This window comes from Rhinatrema bivittatum, chromosome 13, assembly GCF_901001135.1.
Source record: "Rhinatrema bivittatum chromosome 13, aRhiBiv1.1, whole genome shotgun sequence".
NCBI classification, from domain to species: Eukaryota; Metazoa; Chordata; class Amphibia; order Gymnophiona; family Rhinatrematidae; genus Rhinatrema; species Rhinatrema bivittatum.
The window spans coordinates 59,548,849-59,571,386 of NC_042627.1; the positions used below are offsets into that span (position 1 = coordinate 59,548,849).

At 41.2% G+C, this 22,538-nt stretch overlaps 1 long non-coding RNA gene across 1 annotated transcript; it reads left to right on the plus strand.

Moving 5' to 3' along the window:
• Window positions 1–116: 116 nt before the first annotated feature.
• Window positions 117–22,534, plus strand: LOC115075139. The gene is made up of 4 exons (XR_003852443.1): window positions 117–317; window positions 11,661–11,900; window positions 20,811–20,907; window positions 22,496–22,534. It is a non-coding gene; the product is annotated as an uncharacterized LOC115075139 (long non-coding RNA).
• Window positions 22,535–22,538: the final 4 nt, after the last annotated feature.

The window sequence follows — 22,538 nt, forward strand, 5'->3', positions numbered from 1 at the left end:
ATCTATCTGGCCCTGCGTGCTTCCTTTCTTGTGTACCGACCTCCCCGCAGGATGCGCACAGGCGGTCTCAGTGAGCTCACGTGCCCCGCAGCTCTCTGTAGGCTCCTCCCCGGTTACGCTCACGTGCAGCGCGGCAGGTTGCGTGCGGGTGGCTCCTCTGGGTACATGAGGGCTGGCCGCGTGCTGCTGATTTCCTGCGTCTGCGCATGATTGTCCCGGCTATTCCTGCCCCGCTTGCAGTCCGAGGGGAGCGAAGCAGTGGCGGTGGCTTAGGTTTCCCTGGCCTGACTTGAGGACTGAGCGCCCGCCTGGTGTCGGTAAGCCGCGCAGTTACACGCGCACCGAGGCCTCGGGCTTGTAAAGGGGCTGCGTGACGGTGTCTCGCGGGTGGGAGCGCACGGGAGGACAGCGCCACCTTTAACGCAGCCATGGAAAGTGGCGCCTGTGCCGGGGCTTTTCTGCTGCTTTATGATGTCTCTAAATAATTGCACGAGCTTTGAAGTTCCTGAGAGGGGCTTCCACGTGTTATGGGCTTATGAATTGTTAAGGCTTGAAATTCCCAGTAGGTAGTTATTCTGGTTGTACATTCTGAAGACTTTTCATGAAAAATAACGCAAAAGAAAATGTAAGGCAGTTATTTTTGTGTCTCTTAAATGCGTTTTAAAGTTCTTCCTGTATTAAAAATCAAGTCCCACTGCCATTCCTTGTGGCCTTGGTAAGACCATTTACTCTCTGTCGCCTTAGGTACAAAATTACTGCCAGATTCAGAAAGGCTTTTCTCCTGTGTCTATCAGAAAATACCTTGATGAAGCAGGCTCTTAGATTGTGAGCCCCCCTGGGAATAGGGAACTAGCTATAGTACTTAAATATAATCCGCTTTGAAATGCCAAAATGAAATATAAAAATCAAATTATTTTTGTTTAAGGGTTTTTCAGTCCCCCGTCAGTTTGTTTATATTTAAACACCTTGCTACACCAAAAGCTTAATTTTGTGGCTTTTGGATTAAGGTATTAAAAAAAAAAATTGTAACTTGGTTTTAGTACTAATAAAGGCAACTTAAGTTTTAGAGGGGGAAGAAACGGGTGACTTTTTAAACTTAGTGAGATGCTTTCTTTGCTTTTTTTTTTTTTTTTTTTTTTTTACAAATATTGACAAAATTATTCGTTCTAGACTTATCCATTAATGGGGAGCTGTCTACAGTGTTATCTTAATTACTGCTGCAGCAGTTCATATGTTTGAGAGGTGAAGCCTTTATATAGGCCACAGAATATTTCAGAAAACCAATTAATTTTGATAGCATAAATTTGTCTGAAATGGTGCCCTTTAAAAATATCGTTATCTTAAATTGTATAGTGTTATTTAAAAGTAGCATTCTCCATTTTGTCTCTAAACAAACTAACCTATAAATGATTTACTATGTATAAAGGAGAAATCAAAGTAGCTTATTATGTAACTAAGTGAAAATGGCTGTTTTGAATAGTAAGTTTAATGGTTGTGCAGACTGGAGGGCTCCTTGCTGCTGGGCACATTCCTGTTTGTACTGGTAATAGTGATGTTTGGGGAGGTTAGTTTCTCCTTTTGATAATTGTAGAGGGCAGATGAAGGGAAACTTGGCCATCTCCCCCCCCCCCCCCCCCCCCAGGTAAAATGAATACTTTTGAGGAGAGGGTGCTTATTATAGGGCAGGTCATTTCATCAGTTTTTAATACAGTGTTCAGCATGAACCACTGCAGACTAGGTGTACTTTCTCAGTCATCCTTTAATAATTTTTTCTTTTAAAAGAACAGTAACTTACATTCATGGCAACTTGTTGGTAATCTGTGTCCTTTGTAGGGTAATCCTTACTATATTGTTGCACCTCAAAGCAAGCCTTTAGAACTATTCACCTCGTGGTCCTTTTGGAAGACATGCATGTGCAGCACACTCACAGTGGCTTTCTGAATTTTGCTGGCCCAGACCTGCAGTTTCAGCTAAGCCACAATGATTTTATAGGTAGAAAGTTCTCCTTGAAACATTCTAGATGCCGTTTTGGATAAAGCTGCCTTATCAAGGGAATAAGGAGATCTCTAGAAGACTCTTGGTACTGTGCTGGCAAATGGAACCAGGCACACTTGCAGGAAATTTATTAGAAAGTAGTCTGGCTCTGTTTCTTGCTATATTGTGGCATTAATATGATTAGAAATAGAATCCACAACTGATCTTTTGTTCATGAAATAGAATCCACAAACAGATCTATTGTTCATGAACAATAGATCTCCACACCCCCATCAAACTCGGAATAAGAACTCAGCAATTGTCTATATTTAATTTCTAATTTCTTAGCCTTTCATTCCAGCAGTCTTTGCCTCCAAGTTTATTTTCCTTGTTGAATGTAACTTTGTTCTTCCTGTTCAAACTATGGTTTTTGTTCCAGTTCCCCAGTTCGATGTAAACCGATCTGATATGGTCCCTCAACCATGAAGATCGGTATAGAAAAGTTTTTAAATAAATAACTGTATTCTGAATTAACAAAATAACTTATAATGGAGGTAAGAGAAGCCTTTTATTCTGTATTGGCTATTAAACCCTATTGCTATCTGGGGAGCCCTGTCCTCTTGTGTTTCAGAAGACCAGTGATCAGCGGGGTTGAGTATGTTTGTCACTCAGATTGATCTTTATTTTTTATTTCCTAAATCTGGTTCGGGGTTGAAGGGACAGACAGAAGATCTACCACTATTTCTCTAATGGAGCCAAATTTGCTATTGAGTTTTGCTAAATTGGATTTCATATTTTAATCTATAGCCATGTGCAGGTCTTCTAGATTGTGTCACATCAAGTCCTGTATATCTCCTCATAAACCTTGTCTACATGTTTTATACTCTATTCAGACATCCATCTTTCTGGTCACTTTTCTCACACACTTAAAACAGCATTTCACTGCAACTGCTCAGAAGCTTGGCTATATTATAATGTTCTCTGTGTGATTGTATACACCTTTACCCTATGGCATTTTAAAAAAAAAAAAGCCTTTTTACTTAATCTCACCCTTCTGTCTTCCATTCAATTGCTCAGCTGACTTATTTTCCCTGCTTGCCATGAGAGAGAGGGGATGACTCTTCTGTGATTAAATCCTCATCACCATTCTGATGGCAGCAGACATTCACCATGCCTACAAGAGCTCAGATGCATCACTTCCACAGCAAGTATCGTGCTGCTTGTCCTTCAGATGAAAAACCAACAGGGAAAAAAAAATATAAAAACCACAATTGCCACTTGAGTGATGTTTGCTTTCTTTCCTGTGTGTCCTTTAGAGGCAAAAATGGCTTAGTTTTTCTTCTTCATACCTTCTACTTAAGGTTCTGCTCTCTAACCCTCTAGTAAGCCATTCCAGAGCACAGATGATGTAAACTGGCAGTCTGGCAGGATCCTCTTTGAATCCAAAGAAGCACCAGGAAAAAGAGCTCCTGGCATGTCAGAGCACATTAAGAGATACAGGAAAAAAAAGAGGCAGATGATACAATTGGATTCTGTGTCCCTGGGGACCTTATCTGTCATGCAGGGATTCAGTGCTTGGGCTCTGAGAGGCAGTTCTGATAGAATACTGGTGCTAAGAATGTCTTCCTGTAGGTGGAATCCTGATTACATTTGGCATGGTACCTGTGCTTCTAGTTCTATGAAAAGTGCTATCTTGCCAGCCAATAACACATTTAGGAAACTATCTTGGGGCTGATCGCTTACATGCATTCGCATGGCTTTTAATAGCCCAGCCAGTCCTGCCTTGTGTAACCGGCAATTTGTTACTTTTTACAAATACCAGTTCTCTCTCTTCTTTACCTATGTAAGAAGAAACATTTTCTGCTACTGCTGCCCAAGGTCACTTGGTTGCATTTGTGCAGCATAGATGAACACATCTCAGAAATGACCTTTGAACTTTTTGCTGGGAGTTGGGCCTAAGTTAACAGACTCTGATAGACTGAGAGATATCAGATTGCCTGTCTTTTGTGCACATACTAGTGAGCTCCCAATTCCTGACAGTGGCAGACCTGGGCACCTCTCCAATCATCTAGGGGGAAGGTTCAGTAAGGTGTGCTGGGCATGGTGCTCAGTTTAACCCTCAGCTGTGCTCACACTTCTTGTGGGCAAACTTTTTATTGCTGATACAGCAAGGGGTTTTGTGCCCAACATTGGAGCCCTCGCACTGGAATGTCATGTTAATGATATTCGCTATTCCCCCCCCCCCCTGCAGAGGTGTGGTTGCTTACCTTTAGTAAGCAACCACACCTCTAGGCGCCCTCAGTTTCCCCTGCGAAAATGACCAAACACATCACTCTAAGAGCTCGTGCCACCTCCACTGCTGGCCCTTCTCTGTGGAATTCCATTCCCACAGATCTCAGACTGGAACCTTGCCTCTTAACTTTCAGGAAAGGACTTAAGACTTGGTTATTCAAGCAAGCTTTCCCAGACACAATCTAATATCACGTCATAGATACAAACCAAGGACTTCAAATATTCAGCCATTAATCATGCCATTTTTACATAGCATTTAATTTATTTGTATACCGTTCAACCGTTTATTCTTTCCTATCTCTTCCTTCTTATCCAAGTTCTGCTACCCTTGTTATTTGTAACTGCTCCTTCGATCACCACAGTTCTAGTTGATGTATTTAATGCACTCCTGTTTCATGTAAACCAGCAAGATATGTGCTCATGATTGCCGGTATATAAAAACCTTAAATAAATAGTTTTCAGATGTAAGAAAAGTCAACTCCTAATCCAGGGTGCAGTAAAGTTTCCAGGGCTAATGTTAGCCTACAGCGGAAGCTGGAGTTCTGGTTCCAGTACTTGGTAAAACATGCTTTATGCACAGAGTGCATTTTCCATGCATGAAACCATGATTTGTGTAACTCATATTTTTTTTTTGTCCATCTTTTCAAAACTCCCAGTGCATTAGCATCCCATTAGCTTACTGCATAGAGAGTTTAAAAAAATTAGCTTGTCTCACTAGCATATTAAGTATTTTGGAATTTTTATTCATATAGATCGTAATTGGTATTTGACAAACAATCCCATTATCAACAAGATTAAATTAGTTGGATCCACTTTCCTCTTTCAATTCTATGGCATATTGAATTGATTAAAATGATGCTTCTACCAAAATTATTGCATACCCTCCAAATGTTTCCTTAAGCTCAGCCTTCTGCAATACTAAACATTATATATAACTTTGTTCAGAATTTATCTGGGGAAAAAACAATGGAAAGCCAGACTTCCTGTAGCAAAACTTGCATTTCCAATGGAGGAGGATGGATGGGGACTTCCCAATATTATAATATGGGCATTTAATCAGGTGCTTGGGTGACTGGTTGCAAAGGAGCAATAATTACTCAGATGTTCACAACCCCATGTGATATTTGCTTTGCATTACATGCACAGAAAACATCTTTACTAGTCCATATCATAACTAATCCCCTGATGTTTGCTATGCAAGGTGTCGAAGTTCATTCATCAACATCTAGCTATACCCTGGGAGTTTTCTCCTTGGCTACCAATTAGAGGAAATCCTAATTTCCCAGCAGGGAATGACAACAAAACATATAAACCACTGAGCCAACAGAAATTTGATACGTTATAAATCAAGAAGATTTACACATTTGAGCACTGTAAACTGCATATGGGATTTAAAAACTCTGCGTAGCACATTTTACAGCTTTCAAGTCATATTCATTCCTTATTTAGTAGTCAACCCCAAAATATCTGCGTTTTTAAGATTATTGTAAGTATTCAAAGGGGGGGGGGGGGGGGTATAAGCTCTCCACATGCTGTAAATGTTGGCATTCGGAACATATATACAATAACAAGTCTGGGGTCTTGGGGAAAAATTTAAATTCTTTATCAATGAAGATGATTTCCTTAACAGTTTATTCATGTACAAGTCTGTAGTATCCATTCCAATGAGAGAACAGTTCTGTATTTCTTATAGAATTGTCACTTATTCTTTCCGGACGTTTGAAATTGGATATATGCATTACTGTTGCATGTATGTAATGCTAATTTGGGTCTGGAATTTGGGAGTGTATGTGTGTATGTCTAATGTGCTAAATATGTTTACCTAGGTTGCCAGTATTTTATATTTTTTATGTAAAACCTGAAGACCGTGATTTGTTCCAAATTTGAATTTTTAATTTGTAATCAAGGGCTTGTGCATAGCAAAAAGATGTATACTAGTAAAGTGGCTAGATGGAAGTACCTACTGTGTAATTTTGGATGGCACTTAATAGATTTGCTCCATTTGGATTTTAGAACTTTGGTTTTTGAACTCTGACACCACTCTGTCTCCAGTAGACTATGTAAGAATGCTCCCCAAGTTTTTTGAAAAGCCAGTCTCCCTTTGTTCGAGACTGTCAGTCTATCATCTTTGGTGTTCATTAATGCAAGTTAAGATGGGCTGGGGGGGGGGGGAGTGGTGTAAGGGTTATTGGAAAGGTTTTTGGATTGTATTGGAATATTTTACCTGTTTACTTGACCATTTGTTTGGATTTGCAGACATTCAAGATTCAGGCTAGTAAGAAGTGTTGCAATCACTTGTATTCACTTAGGGCCATATTTTAAAAGGGTTACGTGCATAAGTCCCGGGGCTTGCAAAAAGGGGCAGTTGGGGGCGTGGCCAGGGGGCATGGTGTCGGCGTGGGGGCGTGGCCGAGCGCCCCGACACAGCGGCCTGTGTCGGGGCCTGCTGCGCAAGCTGACAACCGGCGTGCGTAAGTTACTACTGCCCGGAAGCAGTAGTAACTTTTTGAATAAAGGTAGGGAGGGTCTAGATTGGGAGGGGAAGGTGCGGGGGGGGAGGGGATGGAAGAAAGTTCCTCCGAGGCTGCTCCGATTTCAGAGCGGCCTCGGAGGGAACAGGCAGTGCGCGCAGGGCTCTGTGCACAAATGTGCACCCCCTTGCGCGCGCACCGACCCTGGATTTTATAAGATACGCATGGCTACACGCGTATCTACACGCGAACAAAAGTACGCGTGCACATAGATTTATAAAATCTACCCCTTAGGTTTTTGTGCTTGTGTGGCAAATAAATGCGAAGTTGGCTATTTAAAAAAAAAAAAAAAAAGTGTGTTCTTGGTTGATTGGAGGGATTCTTTCATAATGTTTGTTATATTGAAAAGGATGAACCCAGTGGAGAGGGTATTGCTTCTATATTACTAAATGTGCTTTGCACACACCCTGTGGGGTTTGCCTTCCTGTGGCCATCATGAAAAGTGTTTTGGTTTTAGCTTTGTCAGTTTCCACTCCATGGCCCTGATGGAGGATGTCTGTCTGAACAGAACTGAGTCTTCGTTACACAGGTCACTACCAAGACTTCCCAGGCCCCCTCTTGTCCCCTTTTTTTTATTTGTTTAGTTTTAATTTATTACATGCTTAAAAGTCAATTACACAATTAACACTTAATTTTTGGGACTGTAACTCCTACTCTGAGGTGGAATAAAATTTCTTGCTAGGGTAAATCTGTAGGGCTGAATCCAGAGTTCATGATGCTGGGGTGATTTGTGTGCAGAACTTTGAGGGGCACAAGCTGCGCGAGCCTAAACCATGGTTACTAAAAAACAAAGTGCACAGACTGTGCTTGTGCTTCTAATATGGGTCTGTATTGATTAGTCTGTTTGTACCAGAAGCAATCACATTTTTATTTGGGTGTGTAATCAAATCTTTCAGGCACCTGGGTGCCCTGGATCACAACATATGTAGTATACAATGCACAAAGCATACCCTAACCTGAATAAAAATAGAATAAAAGCCACAGTGCCCTGTGGCTTTAATAGTGAAAATCCTGTCCTTTCCATATTAACTGTAAATAAGAGGGGAGTAGCTGGCTTGTTACGGCGGTTACTACCCCAAATCAAATAAGCCTGATACTTCACTTTCAATGCATATACAGCAAAGTTCTCTGATTCAACGGCAGGGGAGAAGAAAAGAGGGTTCGCACTCACAAAGCGGGGAGTAGCTGGCTTGTTACGGCGGTTACTACCCCAAACCAAATGTGCCTGATACTTCACTTTCGATGCACATCCAGCATGGCTCTCTGCTTCAACAGCATGGGAGAAAGGCTGATACATCACGCATTTCCAGCATAGCTCTCTGCTTCAACGGCAGGGGAGAAGAAAAACAACCAATAAGGGCTAATAACATAGACTGGGTAAAACAAATAAGCATGGGTGCAGCTTATTGCGGCGGCTACTACCCCTAACGAATCAAGCTAGATATTTCACTTGGATGCAGCTCAATCACTGCTCTCTACATTAAAGGTGGGGGTGGAAGGGAAATAGAACCAAGAGCTAAGAGAAACAGATAAGTATGAGAGAAAATATGTGTGAAGCTTGCTGGGCAGACTAGATGGGCCATTTGGTCGTCTTCTGCCGTCATTTCTATGTTTCTGTTTCTATGTAAATATATCAAATGTAATAAAAAAAAAAAAGTCCCATGACCGTTCCTTCTTGCCAAACATAGTGAAGATGTAGGAACAAAATGCCAAATGTCCACCTTGAAATCAGTAGCAACCGGTACAGTCAGAGCACGCGATGTGATCTTACTTGGATTTCAGCAAAGCTTTTGATACGGTCCCGCATAGAAAGCTTGTGAATAAAATGAGAAGCCTGGGAGTGAGTGCCAAGGTGGCGCTGTGGATTACAGATAGGAGATGGCATGTAATGGTAAATGGAACCTACTCTGAAGAGAATTAAGTGGAGTGCCACAAGGATCGGTATTATCTTTTGTGAGCGACATTGGGGAAGGGATAGAAAGTAAAGTTTGTCTGTTTGCAGACAATACTAAGATCTACAACAGTGGAGAGAATGAAAAGGGATTTAAGAAAGCTTGAAGAGTGGTCAGACTTGGCAGCTGGGATTTAATGCCAAGAAGTGCAGAAACATGCATTGCAGGTGCAGTAATACAATGTGCACGGACTGGAAGAGGGACCTTGGGGCCATTGTATCCGCCTGTCTGAATGCAGTGAAACAATGTGACAAGGCTATAGCTAAAGCCAGAAGAATGCTGAGCTGCAGAGAGGAATAACCAGTAAGGAGGAGGTGATAATGCCCTTGTACAGGTCCTTAGACCATTTATCAAAAAGGATGGAGGCAGTTCAGAGAGGGGCCACAAAAAATGGTGTGAAGACTTAAAGGCTGAAGGATTTGCATGAATATGCCCTAGGAGAGAGATGATACAGACCTTCAAATACCAGAGAGGTTTTAATGATGCATAATCCTTTAATCTTTTCCTTTGGAAAGCAAGCAGTAGGAGTCATGAAATGATTTTCTGATTTGTTTCCCCCTGGAGTTTCATTTTTCATGGAGAGAGTGGTGGATGCCTAGAATACCTTTCCAGAAGAGGTGATGAGGATTAAAATGGTGAATTCAAAAGGGCAAGGGATAAACACTGCCGATCCCTACAGGCTAGAAATGAAGAAAAGGATGCATGGGGGTAAGCTGAAATGGAGAGGCAGATGGCAGTTAGTATTGATGCAACTGCAACATTGTTCTTCACTTTGGGGACAAAAAGGGGATTAGGAGTCAAATGACAGCCAACTCTAGGCCCTGACTTGTATGGTCGGGCGTATGGATATGCAGATATTAGGGAAAAGCACAGGACTGCTCCTGTGGCCAAGTCCAAAAGCAAAACACATTCAAGCAGCATTGTCTGAATTATCAAGAAGGCTACTAGCACAAAAAATATTGCTAGCAAGAATTTTGTGTTTGATAGTTGCTTGTTTTTTTTTGTTTGCAAATATTACTACTCTAAACATAGGGCTTGGAGGAAACCTGCATGGAGCAGCAAGTTGCTATAAAGCTTGTTGGGCAGACTGGATGGACCATTTGGTCTTTTTCTGCTGATGTTACTATCCTATCTTTGCTATTTTTTTCTTTGAGAAGGAAAGTAGTTTGTTTTTGGGGGGGGGGAGGGGTTTGTGGGACTTTTTATAGTATTGTGTGTGCTTTATTGTTTTTGTGGGCCTTTCTGTATTGGTATATTCTGAATATTATTGGGAGTGTATTTAGATGTAGTACTTTGACTTATTTTGTTATCTATTTGTATAAGGCATTTAACATTTTGTATGAGTGAAAATTTTTAAGATCTTTGAATTACATTTGACATTTTGTGATTTTCATTAGATGGTCTTTTTTTGTCCTTTTTTAAACCTGTGTGTGAGCAGGAACTCTTTCTGATAAGCTGAGCTGGTTCTTGTCTCTCTTGTGACTGCCTTTGCTGCCTAGGTGGTGCCGACACAAAGGCAGTGAATGCATGCCCGATGAAGGTGCGGCTTTGCCAGACCTGACAACCTTGATATAAAATGAATATTGGGCTGTTGCAATCCAGGCTTTTGTGTCAATTAAGTTCATCTTCCGATTTCTTGTCCTTGCAGCTTCCCCTCATTCAGCACTTTCTGAGCTGTACTGTGAGGTGACCTGATTGCACTAAACACTTGTCAGTGTCAGCCTGGTTACTTTATCTTATATTTAGTCCAAAGAGCAAATACACTTGTATTTGTTGGAGTATCAGGGGTAAGGGTAGGGAATGGCTTGTAAATGCAAGACTGGGAATGGATGTAAAGCAGAGCTGTACACTTGTTTCAAACTAATGTAAAAAATGCAACGCATGAGGCCACTTCTTTTTGTTCATTCTGAAAGCAAGGAACTGAAAATAGTTTCTTATGAAAATGCACCAAATGTTTTGAGTGTGTTCATGGAGTTTAAAAAAATAAACAAATGGCCTTGACAGTCCCAAGCCAAAAATCTGACCTGGAGCCACCCCAGCAAAATGTCGGCTGAACCGGAGGAAGCTGCCAAAATGACATCACTTCAGTGCCATCCTCCAGTAGATTTATTTTCTGCTTTTCAGGCACTTCAAAGCAGAATACATTCAAGTTCTGTAGGCATTTGCCTATCTCCAGAGGACTCACAATCTGTTTGTACCTGAGGCAGCAGAGGGTAAAGTGACTTGCCCAAGGTCAGAGTAGCAGTGACATTTGAACACTGTCTTCCTTGGTTCATAACCCACTGCTGTAACCACTAGGCTGCTCCTCCAGCTGGATGGCTGTATTTTTAAAGCATTGTGGACCGGGTGGGAGCAACTGGGCATGTCTCCTATTTGTGGCTTTTTTTTGGGGGGGGGGGGGGAAGGAGCTCTGCAGCGATGTTTGGGGGGGGGGGGGAGAGATGCTGGCTCTGGGCAGGGTAGCTGGAGGCCCTTAAGATTCATTCAGTTCATGTGTTTTGTGGTGGGATGTGTCTGTTTTTACTTTTTACATTTTGTTTTGCAAATAAACTGAAAACCCCAAAACATGCCTCCCCCCCCCCCTCCAAAACAAAACATGGAGACTGTATATTCCCAATTATCCAGATTCCTTTATGTATGCAATATAATGCATGTTACTATTCCTTAATCTTTTTTTTTTGTTTTCCTATTTGTCATAATAAAGAATGTGAACACATATTTTCAAAAACTTATTCCAGTAGACTAGACTTTGAGTTCTGTTTTAGACTTGCTTTTCTTGGATATGGTAATGTTTTGTGTTCACCTCCTTCTTCTTGTGGAACTGTACTACATATAACTTCTGTTTGCAAAGCAGACACTAAGTCCTCATCTGTAGAGATGAATGCATTTTTTTTCTACTTTCCTTCACTAGGTGTAGAAGAGCATTTGGAAAAAGCTGCCAAAAAGCATTTTATCATAAAGGGGGAAAAACTTCAGAAACTGACCTTCCTGCATGAGCAGCTTCCGGCATGTTGTGATCTCGTGAACAGGAAGGCGACGGCTGTGTGTTTATCTGTTTAAAGGAAGCTGGTGTGTTCTACAAAGCTACAGATACAGAATGACTGAATTCCTAGTTTGTTTCAGTTGGTGCATTGGTGAACAGCCACAGCCGGTAAGTAAATATTCCAGCAATCTCTTGCATTTGTCCAGTAGGGCGTATTAAACATTTTTTTTTTTCTTAGTGCAGATTTGAGAGAGGAATCAACCATGGCATGGCTTCAGCTGTGGCAACACAGGGAGACTAGGCCACTTGTGTTTTTCAAGTGACTCCTCTCTCCTCACTCAATAACAGTAACTGATGGTCCCCTGAAATGCTGACCTTTACGATTCAATTGTGCTGCTCTGCTCTTGAATTGGAAAGCACCGCTGCCAGCTGAGCTCATTTAGAAATGGGGGCCATGCCAGCATATTCTACACAAGCACGTTTCATGACATGAGATTTTCCTGGCCTGAGTTCAGGTCTGTGTCCCTTTGTATGCTCAGATTCCTGCACTCTTGCTTGTTTACCTACAGAAATTTGGCTGGAGAGAATTAACTTAGCCGTGAGCTTTTAATGCTGTAACACCTTAAATGTGCAGTATTACTAGTTGCCACATAATAGGAGATTTTAAAAATGTTTTGTTAGTCGGTACAATTCTGGAAAAGTTGAAGATACTGGTAATGGTGAATTTTTTTTTTTTATATAGACAAGATTTTATAATGACTGAAACTTGTGCAGTACTGAGGGTTTGTTTTTTTTTTTTATAAAAAAGTGATGAATAAGTCTTCTCACTGGAGTTCCTCTGATATATGTACAAGGACCGGTACTTTTAAATATATATATAAAAAGGATCTGGACAAAGGAATGAGTAAAATGATCAAATTTGCAGGTGAGACCAAATTATTCTCAGTTGTAGAATCACTAGCAGATTGTAGGAAATTGGAGTATTGGGAGAATTGGCATCCAAATGGGAAGTGCAAAGTGGTGCACACTGTAGTTACACAATGTTAAGTTCCATATTAAGAGTTACCACTCAGGAAGAGGATCTGGGAGTCCTAGTGGAAATGCTTTTGAAATCCTCTGCTCAGTGTGTGGAAGAGAATGGCGAATGTCACGATACCTCTGTATCGTTCTATGGTGAGATTACAGTTTGAGGACTGTGTGTGATTCTAGGCACTGCGCTTCAAAAGATATAGCTGAATTGGAAAAGATACAGAGAAGGGCAACTAAAATGATAAAAAAAAATGAAACTGTTCCCCTCTGAAAGGTAAAAGAGATTAGGGCTCTTCATCTTGGAGAAGAGACGGCTGAGGGTGGGGGGGATATGATGGTCTAATTTCATGAATGAAATAGAATGGGTGAATGTGAATCAGTTATTTGCTCTTTTTAGAAAATACAAAAACTAGGGGACACTCTGAAGCTAATAAGTAGCACATTTTAAAACCTTGCAGAACATTTTTTTTTCACTCAATGTACACTTAAGCTTGGAAGTCGTTTTTGGAAGATGTGATACGAGCAGTTAGCGTAGCTGGGTTTAAAGGTTTGGACAAGTTCCTGGAGGAGAAGTCCATGAACATTTACTCACCAGATGGACTTTGATCTCATGTTGCTAGTCCTCAGCCTCTACTTATCCCTATCTCCTAATTGAGATCCTGCCAAGTACTTGTGACCTGGATTGACAACTGTTGGAAATAGGATATTAGGTTTAGACTCTCTGACCCCAGTCTGGTCACTCTTATGTTCTTTATAAAGACCAGTAGTGCATTTTCTCTCCCCATAGTGACAAGTAGGAAACCTGTTGACTGTGTGAGGGGAAAAGAAATCAGACCTGCATCTTGTGCTCAGCCGTCACTGTCAGAGTATTGTGGCAGTCTCTTTATACATTGTAGTATGTGAAGAACTTGGGTATCGGAATGGGGTGGGCTACAGGGGACGTGTCAAAAATGTGGCCCTTCCCACAGAATCACTCTGATTCTGTGGGAAACAGTCATGCGAAAACTCGCATGACTACCCAGGTAAGCGGGTAATCCCTCACACATTAGTGGTGAAACACTAACTATCCCATACAATAAAATAAAGGAAAAATCTAAACTATAAGAAGTAATGCTCCAGTGTTGAGAACAGCCATCGAGGTACATTATGAACAGAAGTTTCACAAGTCAGGCTGCTAAAGAATACATTAAATAAAAAGCCAGTGCATAAAGAAGATTCCAACAGCGCCCGGGAAGGGAGTCCCTCCATATATCCCATCCACGGAACAAATAGTGTCCTGATGTCCACCAGCTGGACTCACCATGAAGAAGTGCCACTCTGGCACCAGGACAATAACGCATTCAGATTCATCAGGGGCAATGACAACAACTCCTGCAGCTTGCAAACTGAAAATCAATGGTAGAAACCGGAACGCTCCACCGAGGAGAGCTAATTGCAGTAGCGTTACATAAACTGCTCCCCACTAATGAGTAAACAAGTCCCCATAATGAACAACTTTATCCAGGAGACATAACACACGTCCCTCAAGTCATAGATCCACGAGCAAGGGGAAACAAAGGCCCCGGAGGCACATGAGAGGGAAATGAAATAACCACTGAGCTAAATAGAAAAAAAAAAGGGGGAGGGGAACAAACACCTCGAGCAAAGTCACTTGGTAAGGTGGCTAAAAAAACCTTTTGCATCGTCCACGTGTTTACCCTGATTCCACACATGCACGTGCACAGGATATTGCGGTGCGAGGCGAATGTTGCACTGTGCTAACGTTGAGCAAACCGGGGAAAATGCACGCCTCTGTAGCATTACTCTGAGAAATCCTGAAAGATGAGGACTTTCTGGTTCCAATAGTGCACTGTTACCTTGTGAAAAGCCTGCACAATTGTGCCTTTTGTAGAGGAAGTTAGTTTAGCAATGAGAGTCCTTGGCCGTGGGCACCCTGCTACTTCAGGCCCAATCCTGTGAATGTGTTCAAAAATCATTTTCCCCTGCAGATGAGAAGTTAAGTCTAGCAGTAGCCACTCTTCCATCAGCTTGAAAAGATAGAGGACAGATTCTTCAACAATTCTCACAAAATGAATATTAGTGGGCCGAGCCCAGTTCTCAAGATCATCTATTTTATTTTCCTACTCCACCAGGGATTTTTCAAGGGCATGCACAGGGCCTTAAAGTTTATTTATTTTATTTATTTAAGTGTTTGTATACCATCTTTACAAACAGTTTAATCAAAACTGTTTACATAACTAAATAAAAAACAAATGTAAATAAAGATTAAAATTAAAAGAAACATAAAAATTATCAAATTATAAAAGCTCAAAATTACAAAAATATTCAATAAAAATAAAAAATATCTAAAACAATGAATAGTTTACATAAAAAAAATCAATATATAATAATGTTGTGCCCTGTATGAAGGAGAAGTGGTTATGTTATTTAGAGTGTGATATATGGAAAGCAGATTGAAATGTGTTTTTAGGGATTTTTTGAAGTGTTTGGAGTTGGATATGGATCTTAAAGAGTCTGGTAATGCGTTCCATAGGATTGGTCCAATGACAGAGAATGATCTTTTTCTGGTGATGTAGAGACGGGCCTGTCGTGGTGATGGGATGTCTAATAGGTTTTTGTCCAGTGATCTTAGATGTCTGGCGGGTTTGTAAATCCAGAGAATGGAACATAAAGTAACTGAGTTAGGAGTGTAGATGAGAGTGTATAATGGACAGGATCTTGAATTGTATTCTGTATTTAACTGGTAACCAGTGTAATGATTGAAGTATCGGAGTGATATGATTTTTTATGGAAGAGTTTAAGATCCCTCAGCTTGAGGGATCAACTCTTCTCCTGATCACACACTGGCAGGACCAAACTAAAAGCCACCAAACACTGGTAAAATGTGAAAAAGAGAGGTGGTTCCTGGAACACTAAGCTATGTGATTGCTCAGGTCCACCACATCACGTGACCCCCCCCCCCCCCCCCCCCAACCTTATAGTTAATCATCCGAAATGGTCCTCCTTATTTGGCTGACTTGCTACTCTTTTTTTTTTTTTTTTTCTTTTTGTAACCCCGCCTCCCCCACCCCCCAATCCAGGGGTAGTGGAGTGGGTCAAGTGGCCTTATCCACATGGTAGGGGGTGTTACTTATGGTCAGTTGACCTCCCCCCCTCCCCCCCCAAGGCACGACACCAGGAAATATCAGGACTTGTGTTAATTTCGAATCAACATAACTGTCATATTTGCTTTGTATGTATTAGGCTAGTAATGAGCTGATTTAGCATATTCACAGTGCCGGGGGCAGAATATATTTGAAATACCATGCGTTATCACTGCATTAGGCCACTTACTGCACAGTAAACAGGCTAATAATGTTTAGTAAATAAGGTCCTTAGATCATAAGCCCTCTGGGGACAGGGAAAATGTAGCTATGGTACCTGGACACAATCTGGTTTTTGAAGTGCTGATCAATCACAAAAGGCAGAATATAAATCGGGAATTAAATCTCTCACCCCGTCTTAAGTGCACATTTTCTCTACTTCTGATTCTGCAGATGGAATATTCCAGTTCACATCTGATTAAAAATCTACACTGCCCTCTTAATTGTAGCCGTGTACATGTCATTGACTAGATTTCTATTCAACTTGTCTGCCTGTGCCAGAGGTCTGTAAATCACTCTGGTGTAAACAGGACAGATGGCACTTGTAAGATTACCTAAAGCACTGCTTTCTCCATATCCCTTGCATTTGTTTGTTTTTAAAAATAAATATTTAAAAGCACTGATCCTTTTCTGGTAACCCTATCCTTCAGAATATCTAGAGCTGCCTCTACCATCAGGATTTGCAAGTCTGAAATAATGGTCTATGAATATTTGTGCCTGGTCTCCTGATATTAGTCTTTCATCTTCCTTTTGTGTATCCTCGTATCTTCCCTATTTGCAGGTAGCCTTAACTTTTTTTTTTTTTTAATGTTTTGGGGGCAGCAGCTCAATTAGTCACTTTCATCCGCATCCCCTTATCTAGTTTAAATTCCTGTCAACATATATTCTGAAGTGTTTATGTAGAAACTGGATTCCACACATTTTGCTAGATGCCGGCTGTCATTCCAGTATAGTCTTATTTCTCTATGTATTTCCTCGGCCCCCAAAATGACCCAAACCCTCTCCTTTCCATCAGTTCTTCATGCACTGCAGATCTTTATAACCTAGTCACTTCTTCCCTGTTCTATACATGCAATTGTCCTTGCCCCCTGCTTCATACCTCCTCCTCATTTCTTGGAACTTGTTCTGTACTACACTAACTTGGTTTGTAGCTAGATAATTTTGACCCCAATTGGACAATATCTACTTCCCTTGTATTGCAGTAATGTTGAACCTGCCAGCTGAAGATGCAAGTAGGCATGTGACCTTTGTGTGTCTCTCTCTCTCCCTAATCCTGAAGGCGAGTGAACCACCAGAAGGAATTTCTGTTCTTGGGATCCTTTGTGATCAAAGGTTGGAGGCATCTTTTTCATGGTGGGTCTCCTTTAACTCTTGTCCTGTCACATCAGATTCCTTTCTAAGGCGGTCTTCTGTTTCCAGCCCTGTGAGGCAGACTGTATTGGTGTCATTTGGGGGATGTTTGACTGGCTCCTAGGTCTTATCCCATGAGAACCAAGTATTTGCCATTTCTTCTTTGACCTCCCTTCCTTCAAAAGGATCCAATTTTTCAGGATTCCAGGTATTGGTGGAGGCACCTCCTAGTTCTAGCCATTGCTTTCATGAATATCCATCTGCTTTCTTAGGGTAGAGAGCTGCAAACAGCCAGGACAGTTTGACGCGTCCAGCAGGGCCTGGATTTAGGCACAAGCAACATAGGCAATTGCCTAGCGTGCCACACATGCAGACCAGAGAGGAGTCTGCCTCTGTTTTGCACAGCTTCAAAAAGGGGTGCTGCCGTGATCCTCTGCCTATGGGTGACAAAATCTGGAATCTAGCCCCGACTTCTAGAAGACTTGTTTTAATTACGAAGGCCCCCCTGCTAATGTAGTGCAACTCCAATGAGATGTCACAATTTTATATTAAGCTTTTTCACACTATGCTCTGCAAAATTGTTCCTTTCTAATTTTCCCAGAAATGAGCGTTTTTGTTCTGAGTAAGGTTGAAATGAAATTGTTCTGTGCCCCCTGATTCTGTTTATGTAAGAAAAACAGATTGGGGGGGGGGTGTGCCTTGTCACATCTGCTCATCCTAAAGCAGCTCAAGTGTTATGCAAACTCTCTCTCCCTTCGCACCAGCATTGCAACTTAATCTGTGAGTCACTTATATTCTGACATGGAATGCCTTCCAAGAGCAAGGGGGGATGGGGACAGACTAAAATGGTAAATTTACTTTAAGAAGGCAAGGGATAAGCAGAGATCTGAGTGCTGGAGGGTGAAGAGACCAGAAAAGAAATAATTGGCAGTTTTGATCAGTCTTAACAATCCGCAAATACAGTAATAAACTAGGAGACCTAGCATGAACACAGGTGCTCAAGCAGCTGGCTATTTCTGGCAGGCTGTGTGTGCCTCGTGTGACCTGGTCAGTGTGGTGGGATGGTGCTGGCTGGCAGGGCAACATCGGCAGCTGGATTATTGTGGGACCTTGTGGTCTGACATGGACGAAAGAAGGGTGCTGCTTGTGAACTATAAACGGGATCTTGTGCTCGGCAACCCAGGAGGGTGGAGGAAGATGACAGGAAATGGTCTTGGATAGAATGACATCATCTTACAGGTGATCACACTCTGACAGCTGGTATCCATGGTAGTGTAGACAGGAATGAGAGCAACTTTCAATTTGGGTGGGTGTCTCTCTCTCTCGTTTTTTAATGGTTAAATGCTCTTACCAGACTATAAAATGCCTTTTGAAAATTGTTCCTCGTGATGTGGCTAAAAGGAGGTCATGATTAGATTGGGGGAAGAAAGGTGTCACCTGGTTCAATTTTGAAATTGCCTCCATGTGCTGCTTTTTACCCACAGTGTGTGGGTCAGGTGGATTTTTGAAGGTGAACTCCACGGAATTTTTCTCTTTAAAATTTAGCTTGCACATATCCCATGGACCCTGCTGCCTCTCGCGGGGAATCTGAATATTGCCCTGGTTTACTTGACAGCCTGGATGAACCTGTTGCTATTATCTGCTGTCATTAGTATATTATTGTGTTCTAGCAGAACCTTACTTCTAACAAGACATTGACATTGATTTATGTACTGTGTTTTTCAGGCACTCGAAAGCTTTAGCCAGCGGTTTGACACCAGTCAATTTAAAAATAGGAAATTAATTGTATCCTCTCAAGACTATGGATTTAATGTAAAACAAAAGTAGCTTTGCTACTGTACAATTAAACACTAAAAATTATGAAGTGTTGACTACTAAATAAAAGCCACTAGATGTCACTAGAGGTATGATGCAAGAGATGGAAGGCCAAAAATCCATCCAAGGCTGGACGGAAGGCGGCAGCTAGGGATTTCAAAAACAGTCCCGTGTCACTTGAAAGGGAGTAGGAACAGTGTGATATTGGAATATCTAGGCTTAAAGAAACAAGCTTGCTCTTGTAATGAACCACCCTAACATGTAGGTAAAACATGAAAATAAGTGTTTGTGAAAAATGAGTTCAAGATCAATAAAATGCTCATATTTGGGGGGGGGGGGGGGGGGGGAGAAGAATTGCATAACCAAAACAAAATATATTTATTTAAAAAAAACAAAGTGTATTGGTAAAAAAAACCCCAAAAGTCTGTGCTTTTGAAAGCATCTCTGGAAGATGGAAACGTTTGTAGTAATACAGCAAGTGTTTCAGAGAACCTCTTATGACAATTCAGTGCCTGGTGAGAGAAGGATGGTTGGATAAGCCTTAGGTGCACCTTTCCATCCACCTGATATACTCATTTAACGTGACAAACTTTGTGTTTACTACCAGCGTCCATGGTACTTTGATTTATATTTTTCCTTCTAATATAGGCATTTTGACAAAGCATGAGCATATTGGCAATCACCAGCTAAATCTTTACATTTTTTTTTTCATGTGCTAGATACATTTTGGGTGTCTTATAGCTTATGCTTCATTTAAAGAGCATTTTTGTTTTACCCTGGATTCCCAATAAGTCTGTCCATTCCCTTGAGTCTTCTGTCACTAAAGGTATTGTATAGACTTTCTTTATATTTAATCCCGGCATTGTCTGTATTGCTGCGAATATCCATGACCTGTTTCTCAGCTCTGCTACTTCCTCTTGTGGGTCTTATTCTTTTTCTTTCTTAACATTTTCCTATAGTTACGTTTTTTATTTAAGAGTATGTACCTCTTTATGGCCAATTTAGTGTGTGTATGTGGGGAGGAGGGATTTATTTTAAATGCATTCCTATGTCCCCTTTTGTATGTCTTGGTCATTTTATTTTGAGGGGATTCCTGCCTTGTGTGTGTGATGTTGCAGGAGAGTCTGAAACACAGCAGAGCAGTGCCCCGATGGGCTTGGCTTCTTACTGGGAGGGTCCTGGTAGGTAGATTTCCAAGAATACCCGAGCCACACTTCATTTGTGAGGAGGTATTTACCAATCCAAATGATATACGTTTTTGGGAAGTTCTGCTGCTCTACTTCAAATTCGTGCACAGAAATTTTTTTTTTAACTTTTTCATTTCTTTGACATCGTGTTTGCGAAACTGTTCTATCAGCCAACTTCCCATGAAATAAAACATCTTTCAGCATTTCCTGTACCAGTATCTGCATTACAAGAGACTCCATATGTATTATGACAACCCTTAATGAACATTTCTAATTGGGAGGTAGGATGTTGGAGACTATTCATGTAACCACCCCAACATTTTTCCCCTTTTCCTTTATTGTAGCAGTGTTTTTCTCTTATTTCATGTAACTCTTCCTTTTTTTTTTTTTTTTTACTTTTTTCCCCAATATAACTGAAGAAATGGGAGAAGAAATTGTCAGTAAACTTCCCGTGCACATATGACTAGGCTATGTGGAAATATTTGATCTTCTGTTCATAAGCTGTGCATGGTGCGGATAACTTTACATACCGTAATTTCTATGTTGTAGAAAAGGCGTCGGAGGATAGACAGAAATATGATTGGAGAACCCATGAACTTTGTACACACTGCACACGTGGGCTCGGGCTGTACAGATACTGGATTTACAGCTGTAAGTAGACCTCCATCTTTCCCTCAAGCTTTTTGAGGCTGTTGTGTTTCAGATCACCAAGGCGGTATGTTAGTTTAGCTTAAATCTGCAAAATTTGGGGGACACTTGCTATGAAAGTGTTCAGCGCAATGTGTTTTGGGCAGATTTTGTGGAGTTCTGTTGTGCTCTCATGCTGCTAGGAATGCCAGAAGTTAGAAAGAACCACCACTTTTTCCCATAGGTCTTTCAAAGAATTGCTCACCCTTTTTGTTTCATGGTTTTTTGATTGGGGGGGGGAGGACAGGAGATGGAGGCTCCTCCCCCTTTTAAAGATGGATATTCTGGAAACATCACTTGCAGCTGGATAATACTCTTAACTCATTTTTTTCTTTCCACATTTGTCTTCTAAACTGCACAAAAAATACCCCCAAATCCTGAACGTGGAAAGGATGAAATATTGTAGGTGAAAGTGGCCCTGTTAACTGAAAACAAGTGGTATTTTGAGTTCAAATAACTGTTTGGGGGTTTTTTTGCCTCAGAACTGTAATTTTTGCTCTTAGAAATGAGTATTTTAACCTTTTGATTATGGTACCCAGTACAGCAGGCTTACATCCACATACTTAACACTTAAGGTATATATTTCTTTTTAATTTGGAGGTAAAGAAGTTTGAAAAGTAATGGTCACATACAGGGAGACTCCTGATTAAACCACTATATTTTAAAGCTGAGGTTTTTCTCAAAATATTAATTTACCTATTTCTTGGCTCCATCCTCTGCTTGTTGGACAGGTTGATAACTGGGGAGTGGAGCAAGCCAGCCTGTAATGTTAGGCTGCTGCCTGCTTCTCAAACCTACACTAAACTCAGCTGTACCTATTCTCCTGCTTCTCACTTAGGAGATAATTTGATTATCAAACATTGCAATTTTCCCAGGATCAGTGGGGAGGGTTGGCTAATTATGGGTTTCCTTCTTTCTTCTGGTCAGATACTGTTTTTGGAGGGTTTTTTGTGTTTAATATTTGAGGTGCATAAAGTTGCCCAACAGAGAATGCATCCAATTTGAAATGCAATGTCATTGGTTTTTGGCATAAACATAATTGTACTGTACACTCAAAGTAGATGGTGCTTTTCTTTACATGTTTTTACCAGAGAAGACTGCTTATGAAACTTAATGGGATGAGATGCATTTTTGGGTGGGGTTTTTTTTTTTGTATTCTGAAAGAATGAGGAAAAAAACCCCCTTATGTCCAGGTCTGGTCTGTCTGCGACCTCCTCCTCCTATCTGCATATGCACAAAGCCAGTTAGTGTACGCAACGGAGAGAATGTAACGTATACAATGGCAAGGCCTTGGACAATGGCATGCTGGTAGTGCTACAGGAGAAGGCAGCACAGCCATGGGCAGCTAAAAGGTGAATCCTGCTACCAGATTGCCAGGTGGGGTTGGGTAAATTAGGGGGGGCTGACATAGGCACGGAGGAAATAATGTCCCACTAATTGCTGGTGGGGGAGGGAACTGCCATCCGCCAGAAAAGAATACAAATGTGCCTCTATGCATTTTATCTAGGGATGCCCCCCCCCCCCAAACTTGTTAAAAATGTCTTTTTTCTAGGGTGGATCATTTCAAGATCAAATGAAATCCAAAGGCGGTTACA